At 42.2% G+C, this 12944-nt stretch overlaps 1 protein-coding gene across 7 annotated transcripts in view; it reads right to left on the bottom strand.

Moving 5' to 3' along the window:
• Positions 1–12944, bottom strand: part of znf536 (zinc finger protein 536) — a 252111-nt gene that overhangs the window by 192242 nt on the left and 46925 nt on the right. For 2 of the 7 annotated variants that reach the window (XM_037534421.1, XM_037534422.1), the window contains exon 3: positions 2306–2431. The exons of the other annotated variants lie outside the window; for them this stretch is intronic. The gene's annotated coding sequence lies outside the window, so the exon portion shown is untranslated. The remainder of the gene's footprint in view (positions 1–2305; positions 2432–12944) is intronic. 7 annotated transcript variants of the gene reach the window in all.

Below are 12944 nucleotides of genomic sequence, written 5' to 3'. Positions count from 1 at the left end.
GACTCATGGCTTCTGTGGTAAGCAAGTCTTCTCAAAAGTTCTCATCCCGGCTGTTGCTTTAACTGTTGTGCATCCAGTCGAGCATGTTTGCCGTGACATGTGAAAAAGAGAGAAGCAAAAGCAGGAGACTGGAATAAAAAAGAGAGAGAGAGAGAGAGAGAGAGAGAGAGAGAGAGAAAGAAAGAAAGAAAGAAAGAAAGAAAGAAAGAAAGAAAGAAAGAAAGAAACACCAGATGCTTTGAAGTGACAGATTGCTGGAGAGCAACCCTCTCAATGTCGTTTTCTTTCTAGGAGTGTGTGTGTGTGTGTGTGTGTGTGTGTGGGAGGGAGTGAGGAGTGGAGGGAGGGTGTAGCGGTTGAGACCACAGGCTGTGGATTTGCAAATTTACTCTCTTCAGCCACGTAAAGTTTCCAGCGCTACAGAGCAGCCGCCACTAACGCTAAACCACACACACAGGCGCACACGCCAGGCACCCCTGGTGTTACAACTCTGGTGACCTTTCCCCCTCCCCGGCTGCATTGTAAACCGCACTCCATTTCCCATAAGACTTTAACAGGCTGCGAGGGGGTGCGTAACCCTGGGGTTAAAGAGCAATCTGTAACCAATTAGCCGTTTGACTGCCGAGGAGAGGCTCCGTCCTGAACGGAAGGAATGTGAGCACAGAGGAATGAGGTGGAGGTAGCGTGAGGTGGGGGGGTGGGGTTGGGGGGGCGGTCAGACTAGTGAGGGTGGGTGTATGGTGGCAGGTGGAATCTCAGGCTTCCTCTGGTAAGACCCTTGGTTTAGCAAGGTCCTGACCGCAGAACCTGGTTACAGAGGCATCAAACGAGTGTCGCTAACAGGCCCCCTAGTGTGGTCCGTAGCTAATGAATCCCAGGCCTGGTGTAGACAGAGTTCACATTTTCACCACCCATACTCCACTGAATACAGCATAGAGCAAGGGATACTGTATATAGACTGGAGAAAGAAAAGCATAAACATAGAGAAAAATAGAATAAATTAAAGCATGAAGGGTAGGGATAAGGGAGACCGAAAGAGAAAGAATAATACTGTTAGGCTTCAATTACAATGCAGGACTTATTGCTCAAATTTGATGTGTTGTTTATTTAAAACTTCTATGACAGAGGGCTTCAACAATGGGGTTGTTACAAAATCTGAGACTGAGGTTCGATTCCTGGGAATAGGCAGGCACCCCACACTACACAAATAAGTCCTTGATACCATGATACCAAAAGGTATATTTGCCTACATTGGCAACATGATTAAAATGACAGCATCTGCAATAATGCCTAAATGAAATGTAATAAACTATACTTTGATTACAATACACTATATAAACTATTGTTTTGTTTTGTTGTTAAACTATTGTTTAGTATTGTTACTTTTGTGCACCATGAAAGAAAAAATCGGTTGCTCCACAGAGAGAAATTTGATTGATGCAGGCACTTCAGTGGAGACAACGTGAGAGGAAGCAGCAGAAGGCATAATGGTTCAATTGGGTTATTATAATAGAAATAATCATCTGCCCCACTTGATGTTTCACATTTATGTTTGTAAGTGATCCATATCTACGATCCATTAGTGTAGACTTTTGACCTGAAAAGACTGACATGAGCACATTTTATCAAGTTCCAATCTCATTATATCACAAGATCACATTTTAGATACGTTTTCACTCTAGAACATAGCCTGAATCTGATTTGAAAAGATCCTATTTATGTTCACACAGCTTTGAAAAAATCTAATCTGTTTCAAATTCAGGCTAAAACTCCACTGGCACCCTGCATCCTTAGAAAACAAAAGAGACAGGAAGGGGTGAAAACGGTAAAAAAAAGTGAAAAGGTGAGGAGAAGCGAAAAGAGAAGGACAAGGTTGAGGGGAGAAGAGGAAGGCACTGTTAGGGAAGCAGAAAGATGAATATAGATGGAGGGAGGGAGAGAGAGAGAGGGCTGCTCGGGGTCGGGTCCCTGCTCCTCATCCATCAGCGTATCTGCAGAGGGATCGGGGCCGAGTAATGAGCCGTGCGCCCCTTTACACGTGTTGACGCTCCGCAAAATAAGATCCATTTACCTTCGGCCCGCCGTTCCGCCTGCTAGCACGCCCCTCAATCGCCCCACGCCGGGCTCTCAGGTGAAGACGCACATCCCCCCCACCATAACCACGGCTATGACGCTAAGACCATCTCTCTGTAGCAAGAGGGAGGATGAAGGAGAGGATCTAGGAGTATGAAAGATGGGCTATGCTGGGCCCATAATCTAATGATGGCCAAAGTTTTGGAGGCTTACCGAGGTAAGAAAAAAATACCTTTTGGATAAGGTTCTGGCTACATTTGCAGCTTTATCGTGCTCCAGTAAAATCCATTACAGCAGGCTTCCAGAGAGGGATGCACAGGCTATCCTGATGCCGTTGATACAGGGACTTGGATTCTATCTGTATGGAATATAATGAGAGCAGAATTAGCTCGGAACTGTTTCGCATTGCGTCTGTATTCAGGCCTGATTACTTTCATTATCATAGATCTATGAGGCTTTTATTTTTCCTCATCAAGTTGCAAATTTGGGTCTTCTTGTCCACTGTCCAGCCACTTTCACACCACCCTAAATGACTAATGATGCATTTAACTGGAGAATTAGCAGGAGAAGGAGAGAGGCAGAGAGAGAGAGGGAGAGAGAGAGAGAGAGAGAGAGAGAGAGAGAGAGAGAGAGAGAGAGAGAGAGGGTGCTTGCATTAATGCTACGTCATACTGCCCTCGGAAAACAAAAAGGCAAGTGAGAGAGGAAAGGAGAGACAGAGAGGAAAAAGAGAAAGACAGAGAGAGAGAGAGAGAGAGAGAGAGAGAGAGAGAGAGAGAGAGAAAGGGCTGTTGGGTGAAAGAGAATGCGTTAGATAATGAGACATTTCTTTTACCCACCAGCCCTGTGTGTGTGCGGCACCGCGATGATACGCCTGTTTTCCCCCGGCCCCCATTATCAGTGCACTTGAACCCGGGCTAACAATGAGTTCATAGAGATTGAGAAGTGCCGGGCCCTTAATTGTATGTATTTAGTCACGCAAACAGAGGCAATGGCCTGAGAATGGCTAGTTAGCCAATGACATCATTTGAGCTGCGCAGTCGACTCAATGGGCCTGTTGCAAATTCGTGCTGCTGCGAAACGTCCATCCTTTGCCGTTATGGAAGCAGAGCCTCACGTATTCACGTTAGCTTTGGAGCTCAGCATGTACCGCGTCTCGAGTCGGTTCCGTTTGTTGTTTTAACAGCACGACTTTGTTTTACGATGCACACAGCCTCTGAGCTCTCCCAAGTGATTTTGGATTCTACCTCTTCATCTTCTTTGCGCCTTTCTGCTTCATGAAGTAGTGGCTTTTTCTTCTTTTTCTTCTTCTTCATTTTTTTAAAAAAAGCAGTCACTGCGTTTTGTTATGCGTGTGGGGCTGTGTCGCTGTGAGTGCGTGATCTGTCAATCAATCGCGCTCGTTGGCGGCGGCGCTCCGGAGCCGATCATCGCATCATGATGTTAGTGTGCCTGACTTCCTCTGCACAAAGGGAAACGGGCGAGGGAGCCTTTCTCAAGCAGGGATGTCAGCACTCGAAAAATCAATCACCATCTGGCCTCCTCTCTTCCCCGGGAAGAAAGAGAGAGGAAAAAGAGACAGAGAGAGGGTGAGAGAGGGAGAGAAAAGGGGAGGGAGGGCAAAAAAGCGGAGGGAAAGGCCTGGTAGATAGGGGCAGAAGCTCTGGCAGAGTCACGGCAGCGCGGGCAGTCCATCCTAGTCGACCATTAGGCGTTGTGAGAATGACACGCATTAGCCGCTAGCAAGGTCACGCTAAGCAAACAGAGATAAGAGGAAAGAAAGCAGCGATTTGTCTGCATGGCTAACACCTCGGGACTGAGCAGGTCATTGGGTTTACCTCAAGTGTATGTGTGTCTGCACAACGACAAGTGCGTATTTCCTTTTTTATTTTTATTTTTTAACAAGTCTCTTTCTCTTGTCCTCGTACCTCCATCTGCTGGCCTCCTTTATCTCTCTCTCTTCCCTTATAAATACAAAGATAAATACAACGCATGGGGTTCAGGCTCTTTTACAGCACCCAATGGGTGGCTCTGAATTTGGAGGGAGGTTTGTGTGGGATGGGGGGGGGGGTGACATGATTTTTGCTGCAGCATTGCCTCCTTTCAGTAGCACAGCTGTGTGAAAAATACCAGTTCGAAAGGGTGCTGAGGCAGCAAAAGCATTTAATACTCAACAAACAGTTATCTAAGCCCATGTCCAATAACCCGACACCACTGTAATGTGACCTACATACTAAGTGAATAAGATTTTTTTACATCGGGGAGGGGGGCGAGAAGAACAGCACCGAGCACACAGCTCATTCAGCTGACAGTAATTAAATAGCAAGTATTCCTTTTCACTGCCCTTTTGCCTCTCTCCCAGCTAAGAAAGTATAATGTAACAGAACATATTGTGCCCTCCTCTGTGCCTCCTCTCGCTCTCTCTCTTGCTCTCTCTCTCTTTTCTTTTAGGCCCGGTCACATTTAATTAAACGATGAATTGGACTTTAATTTTGCATTCGATCTCCTATTTGTCTAACATCGATATCTGAAAATGTAAAATTATGTTCCTGGAGCCTGCCTGAGCATGGACCTGAAAAAGAATATATATTTTTAAATGATTTAACTATGTGGCTACAAAATAAGATATGGTACTGAACTCAATGTGGTTTGGCCACTTTTAACAAAACTACAGAAAATCCAAGCTTGATTGTGAATAAAATAATGAAAATTGGATGTAATCAAAAAGTATCATATAGACACTCCATATCCATATCTGGCTTGAGGAGAGGACTGAACAGCAAAAAGACATGTGAAATAAAGCTTTTTTCAATACATTTCAAGTTGCATTTGAATGAATTCAAACCTAATTCAAGTATAAGTTCTGGTTTTCTGGTTCATTATGGTTCAGGTTAGATTTAATGTTTATTTTTTGGCAGTTCTTGATGTCAGAATGTGTTTTTGTGCATGGAAAGAGGGAGACCAGGAGATGTGAGCTGGGTGAGAGAATGAGCTGTTTGAGACAGAAAAGCTTTGCTTTGGCTGCAGCCAATAACAGCTGGACTATAAAGCCCCAAGACTTGTGGGAAAGCAGCGCCTCTTTATATAGCGGTGAGTGCTGCAATATTACTGAATATTACTGGAGGAGGCCGGTTTCCTGGTTATCTGCTGACTAGGTTAGCCTACAGCAGCGTCATATTCTGTTCAAATTGCTGATAAAACATGCAGTGCTGCTGTGAAATATAGCAGAATGCTTCTGTTAGCTAATTATAGCTGTTAAGTAACGGCAAACATCTAAGCTAATAAATGCATCTGGTTTGCTAAGTTTATCCTCTCTTGTCAGTGTACTTACACATGCTTCCCGATTATGGCAACCAAAGTGGATAAGTACAAATCAGATTCGTTCCCTCGTAACTTGAAATCTGAACACTCAGTCTGAAAATCTGATTTAAGAAATAAGATTTGCCCTTCAGTGTGAACAAAGCTGTATACCTTCATCTAAGGAATAACTACACAAAATTCCATCACTGTACACTAAAGAACATATTCTGTGACATTTTTTGTAGTAAATTTAGTTGGTGAACCTCACAGTGTCCATTAAAAGCCCAAAATGTCAATGTTGGGAGATTATTTAGCTCGATATAACTGCAGCTACCTTGCCAAATGGAAAGGAGGTAAGGACCTTGCTGACACCACACACACACACAAACTAATGCACATGCTGATACACACGCAGCACTTCCCTTGAAGATGAATGGGCGAATGGTGAAAGCTCAGCTCCACTGTAAGATCAGGTAGGCCCTTTTGCAAGGCAGACCACAGGAAAGATGATGAAAGAGTGGAAGAGTGTGCTGCGGATCGCAGGCCACCAGAAACAAAAGCAGATGTCCATATTAATGCGGCGGCGTACTCTTGAAAGCCTCCAACACAGGAGAGAGGAAAGCGCGAAGAGCAAAGTCAGGGAAAAAATGAAAAAAAAAAGTTTCCCCCCCAATTAGATTAACAAGAAAACAAGTCACCGGGGTTGCGGACTGGTTCAGCAACATCATAGACTTTCCATCAGGATGAATCACTGCAACAGATGTCCTCACTTTTGGGTCTCTCCAAACAATGACATCCACGTCCAATTATTCCAGAGTTGCACAGATACATAATGAATAGTGCGCTTTCGAATGCATCTGGGGCCCTCTCGTAAAAAAAAAATAAATAAATAAATAAATAAAAATCAAGAAAGCAAGAAGACTGGTAAGGGTTTGAAATATAAGATGCATTCAGCACAAATCATGTATTGAGAGAAATAGCGAAAATGTACTCAAGTTGAAAGCCTTAGAGTCACAGATGTATCCAAATACAGCACTGAGTGATGCAAATGATGCGTTTAGCGCCGAGGCATAGCATGCTCCCGTTTGGAAAGACTGGGGATTATATAAATAACTACAGATGAGTCAGCCTCCCAGTCTCAGGCCGCTACTCCAAAAACAGGATTTTGTTTTCATTAAACAACAGTGGTGAAAAAAAGAAAAAAAGGAGGGTAGAGAAAGCGCAAGAAAGAAAGAAGGAAAGAAGAGAAATAAGAAAAAAAAATCATGTGGATCAATTACCACACCTCAGGGGTGGCTTAATTGAATTCTCGTCTACAGCTGCCACACGTTCGACTGGATGTAGGTGTCTTCTTCATTTGCATGAATGTGCCTCAAACAAGAGGCAGGAAGAAAAAAAAGGATGCGGAGAGTCAACCTGACAACAAAAAAAAACAGCCCAAATGTTGAAAAAGAAGGCGGAGAGGAGAGAGAAAAGGAGTGCTACAATGAAAAAATGGCTCAAGCCTGTGCTATTTAAAAGAGGATTAAGTTAAATCTGAGGGTAAACCTAAAGTTAGGGAACTCTCTCGGGCAAAGCAGGCCGCAATCCGCAACAAGGCCGCTTTTGTCAAGGTTTGAGTAACTTTGAATGTTAATGTTGCAGGCGAGGTAAGGAAAGAAAAAAAAACGGCATGAAATTTCTCGCGTAGAAGTTCTCCACGCGTCTTCGTCGCGGTAATTCAATTACGAAGGCTCTTGGGTTTCCTCCTTCCTCTTCGTTTCTCCTCAGCATTACAACACAGTCCGCAGCATCTTATTTCTCTAAAACCCTCATAAATAGAGGAACGGAGGGAGAGACGAGGGAATAGCATCGGACTTTTCTCTCCCTCTATCTCTTTTCATTCCTTCTCAGAAAGCTTTGTTGATGACCGCTGTTTCACGGCACTCCTGGTTTTAAGCTCCTACCAATTTTAAGCTTCCATGTAGGAACCAGTCTCCATAGAGGAGAGCTCTTTTGTACCCTTAAATACACCCCAATGTGTCCCTCAACAAAAGCGTCTCCCTTTCCTTTTCTCTGTGGCTTTTTTAATGCTTTAAGTTTAGGTGGTCTGTGGGTGGTGGATTTTCTTTCTCTCACCCTCTCCCTCTCTCTGTCTGCTCCTTACTCTCACTCTGTTTTTTTTTTTTTTTTTTTTTTTTTAATCAAGCATTAGCGGTGCTCGCCATTCAGCAGCACAGCGACTATAAAAATTCATCAGGATTAAAATGACCTCACAAGCAAAATTAAAGTTCCTAAAGTACACAATGGGGGCTGTATCTTTTTTAACATGTCCTCAGGGCCTTGGGAACAGAATTGTTTCCTGACAAAGTGCTCCTGCCTTGACAATGAGCACCTTTCAGGGCCTACACATGGACTGTCTTTAGACTGCAGGAGAGGGACTTATTTCACATATCAATCAAAGAGCCAAAGAGAGAGAGAGAGAGAGAGAGAGAGAGAGAGAGAGAGAGAAGGGCAGAGAGAAAAAGCGAAAGAGAAAGCCCCTCGTCTAGCGTAAGTGGCCCTTCAAGAAGTGAACAGATCAAAACTGAGTATATGCTGCATTTACAGAGTCCATTCACTGGTGTTTTGAGAAGAGAGATGGAGTGAGAGGGAGAGAGGAAGAGAGAAAGACTTCTGCACATGAAAAGAGTGATTTAATCTGCGGTGAGAGTAGATCATCACATATCTGATGCCCCAGCGGAATGAAGCTGAAGAAATTGGGCTGTGTGCGCGCATGCTGGAGGTAAAAACAGCTCTTACAGTTCAGCGAAGTGAGGACCTCCCTTAATAGAGAAAGTACAGCACTCACCTGCAGCTTCATATCGTTCAGCTCCGTAAGAAAACCACAAACCTCCAAAACAGTACCTTTACACAGTGCTATGCAGAAGTTTGGGTGCTTCTGGTCAAATGGCATTTTCTTTTTTAACTTTTAAAACTTTTTTTAACTAATAAGTTATCACGTCCTCTACAGAGAACAAACGTCTGCACATTTTAATTCACAATAACTGTTTATTTGCTCTATTTAACATATTGTAAAAAAAGTTTTCAGAGACTGTTAATGGGTTCTCCTTTTGAGTCTTGGTCCCTCTCAAAGTTTCTTCATCTTGCTTTTAGGTGATTTTTCCTTGCTACTGTCACCACTGACGATGCTCAATGGGGGCTTGGACCTGGAATTTTCTGTAAAGCTGCTTTGTGCTAATGCTTATCGTAAAAAGTGCTATGTAGGTAAACTTTGACATGACTTGACTTGTATTGTAATATAATGCGATTTTATTTCAAGTAATTTTTGGAACTGCTATTTTCAAGCAATGTCAAGGGGAGTTCATGTTCTTGAAATCATGTAAATAAATAAATTTAAAAATAAACCTTTTACAAAATAAAAAAAACTTCACAGGTTTCTTTTTCAAAAATGTGAATCTTCAAAGAATCCTTTGTGGTAGGGATGTTCAATACAATTTTATTTATCATTACAATGTCACATTATATCAAAATAACCTTTTCTGAGCTTATGATGGATACTATCATTACCGAAAGAACAATGACCAACTCTATATTTCATTAGAAAGAAAGCATAATTTGGCCTGGATTTACTGCAGTGTAGTATAAGAAACGTTGAATATAAATGACGGTTTGTGATAGTATTTTTTAAACGTAGCACTATTGCTTCTCTTTTGTCAGTTCCAACTTATCAAACCTCAGAAAAATTAAATATCCTGTATTCTTTCATGTGTTGTGAAAAGTTATATTTTTGCCATATCGCCCACTGAGGGCTTACAACAGCAGTAACATTCAAATGCTCTACACTTTGCATTGTCCTGAACACTGGAAAGAAGTGCACAAATACAGTGAGTCTGGCCTCTCCACCGAAAGCCACCCAAAGCGTCCCTCACTTGGCCCCCATCTTTAATCACACTGTAAATGAATTGGGTGTGGGAGGTAGTAATTCTGGATCACAGTTGACCAGCTCAGGCCCGTACCAGAGAGAGAGAGATACATATAAATATAGTGTTCCTGGACAGGTGGATTAATGAGGCTCCTTAAAGGCCTCCTTTATAGGTCAGTGCCTGCACAGCTCAGCTACAGCCATCTAATCCCCCAAAAAATCATCTCATCTACTGCTCAATTCATTACAGCTTGGGGGGGGGGGGGGGGTGTTGTGCATGCAAAGCAAATCCCACTCTCATCTTTACAGGTCTTAGATCAGGAAGCCCACAATTCACAATGGCTAGAAGTTAGAAGAGCTGTGCCCTATGTTGCTGATTATCTGCTCAGTCTTCCTCGTCTGTGTGTTGTGTCTGGACAATATAAAAGAAGTAATTGAATTTAAAATGCCCCCAAACACATCTTTACAAGCTTAAGGTATTGCTGCATCATCAATGAGTCCCAATATTGCAGTAATTTCTGTGTCTCTTTGTGCTTAGTGAGAGAGAGAGAGAGAGAGAGAGAGAGAGAGAGAGAGAGAGAGAGAGAGAGAGAGAATTGTCAAGTAACCTACCTCATCATTTCAGCAGGAGATGTAGTTGTAGAATTGGGGCAAGGCTTCTTTGGACAGGGCTTTGATAGGGTATTATAATAAACCTAATTAGATCATAGTAATAGCTTTAGGGCTGCTATGATAGATGCTAGCCTCTGGACCTTACTGTACATTTTCTTAATATTTCAGCTTGTGTGCGGAGCGCAAATTCATCTTTTCACATGGGGCTGTGACACAAGACCTCTGTGCTCCTAAGAACGGAAGGGCAAAAGAAGACGTGTGAAGTGTGTGTGAGTATGTGTGAGAGAGAAAGAGAGACAGAGACAGAGAGAGAGATAAAACTCATCAATGCAATAGAAAGAATGACTGTCCAAGTGGCCTACTGTGCAAGTATTTAGGCCTACAGTACCAACAGGCCTGTAGTGTGTGCATGACATCTCATTGTGCGGTACATATGTGCCTGTTCACTACTTTCCACCATCCTCCAAATGCCATCTCTGACTACCTCCCTTCTCTCATAGCAGAAGTGTGTGACTTCAGTAAGTGCCATGGCAGGACCCGCAGGGCCGGCCTGATTCACTGCACATTAGTGCTGGGTCATGCTTTCGTTTAGGGCTTGCCTCAGTCCTGTCATGAAAACCCTCACATTTTACATCTAAGAGTGGGCAATATTGTAAAAATACAACATCAAAACACACTTTTTATACCGTGCAACAAAAAAAAATCTATTAGCTTTATGAGCTTTTCATTTAGCTTTGGCAGCTATAAACTATTAAAGAATGAACAGAGGAAAAAGCAAACAACTGTTAAGAATAAATGAATATACAGTACGATAATTAGAATGATGTCAGAACAAGCTACAATCATAGTGAAAAGCTTGGGCTTCCCTGGTCCAGTCACATGTTTTGTTTATTTTGTAAGTTAACAGATCTACTACAGAAAAGCATTTATTACTGTTTATTTGCTGAATTTAACATAAGCAAAAAATTAAATGTGGCCTGTGCAAAAGTTGGTACATTTTATATTTGATGTTTTTTTCCCCTCCAATATATTAAAAGCAGCAAATAAATAGAAGTTCTTTACTAAAAATTGCAGACAAAGGGCAAAATTAAGTTTGTTCTCTGTAGAGATTGTTTTGTTTTTTACTTAGAAAATCAACCAAACATGTCATCTGGCTAATGAACTTCAAACTTTTGCATGACTGAACTTGTTACTACACAGATTATGCAGTTACTGTATACTCACGTCTATTGTTGTTTACACGCTCTCTATACCATACCTATCCAAGGTCTGGAAACAAACGTGCCTAATTTACCTGTCAGTGGTCCATACTGTTTTGTAGCAACTGCTTCTTGTACAAGCTTTACAGAACTCAAAAATCTCATTCAAACAGGTTTTGAAATTTAGCATGCATTAAATGGTAAATGGTATTTATTCTGTGAAGTCAGACTGCTAGGATAGGCTGAGTGTAATAGTTTTGTCATGTAATCATGCTAAAATTAACATGATGAGGAATATACTAACATTTCCAACCTAGTTTTGACGAATTACAACAACACTGTCTGACAGGTAACTCAGTGTTGTGCAGCAACTCTAAGCTCCAACCTACATTGTAAAAAGTGGAAAGCGCTTTGATTTAAAGTGTTTTTGAAAATTAAATTGATGCAAAGTATTACTTTTGTTCATCTAAAGCATTTTTATGATGGATGCAGTTGTTCAGTGTTCTACAGACTCGATATGCAAGATAAAAGCTTATCGTGATGCAGTTTGTCATTGCAATAACATTGTTAAATCGCCCACACCTAGTCCACCTCTCTCTCTCTCTCTCTGTCTCTCTCTCTCTGTCTCTCCCTCTCTCTCTCTCTCTCCCACCTTTGAGTTTAAAAGCATGCAGGCTCGCAGCCCATGCTGGAAACTTTCCCCCTTGTACAGTGTGCCGGGTCACGATGCATTAATGTGTGGCAGGGCCACATCTATCTCTGCCGCACACCTTGAGGGCATCTCTTAAATGGCGGAATTTGGTCATTATGTGGCATTAACCTCATTAGAAAACACTCTTTAGAGGCTGGGAGATAAAATTGATTTACAGCTGCCATTCCCACCACTGCTCCTCCGATCAATTGTTAAAGTATCCTTTTTATGGCCTGCAATGCTGCATTTCTCTCTGCGACAACCTCACAACCCCTCTCCCTGTTCCTTGTGTGTGTGTGTGTGTGTGTGTGTGGAGGGAAAGCGCACAACTCAATGTGGTTAAAAATTGAAAAATACCTTCCATAAGTGAGACTCAGCCATCCTCTCACAATAGAGCAATATGATAGCTTTTTAAAAGCCTGTGTGTGTGTATGTAAGCGTATGTGTGTGTGTTTGTGGAGAGGTAAATCCATCTGCCCGGTCTGAGTGAGTATGCGTATTTGTGTGTGTGTTTACGTGTCTGTACGTGTGTGTAAATGTCACCACGTCCAGTCTCTGACAGCTCGCCTTTGGTGTGGCCCGTTTAAGGAGAACGCGGCGCTGTATTTCTTTGATAAATCGATAACGGCACCCTCTTTACCCACCGTCTGCCGCACGCCATCCGTGAGATTGATCTGTGGCCAGCACACTTCAGACCAGCACACTTGTGAAGGATGAATAAAATATGGGTCGCCTTTGTTTCAGCCCTGGTCCTGTGCAAGATCCCAGCTAGGAATTTTTAGTTAGCATAACGTATGAACAGACTTTTCCTACAAAGTTCAATCTGTCCAGTTTTCTGGGTGTGCTAGGAACGTTTTCATGTAACTACTGTCAATGTTCAATGGTCATAACATCCTAAAAACAATCTGAAACTATGCTTTCAGAAGTTTTTAGAACATTTTTTTTCACACTTGTTAAACATGTTTAAACTTGCTATACACTGTGGACACAGGAAAGTTCTACGTAAGCCTTTTATGATAACTGACATAAACTTTATTATATAATATTTAAGACTATCCTAAGACTTTAAATAATATTTAAGACTATCCTATGAAGTACAAAATAAAGTGTTTGGAAAAACTGATGCTGGACTAAGACCTTCTAAATGTTCTCCAGAAGGAAATTT

This window comes from Pygocentrus nattereri, chromosome 25 (assembly GCF_015220715.1).
Source record: "Pygocentrus nattereri isolate fPygNat1 chromosome 25, fPygNat1.pri, whole genome shotgun sequence".
In the NCBI taxonomy this organism is placed as follows: domain Eukaryota; kingdom Metazoa; phylum Chordata; class Actinopteri; order Characiformes; family Serrasalmidae; genus Pygocentrus; species Pygocentrus nattereri.
The sequence above is the reverse complement of the archived record's forward strand: the minus strand, read 5'-3'. Positions and strand labels throughout refer to the sequence as shown.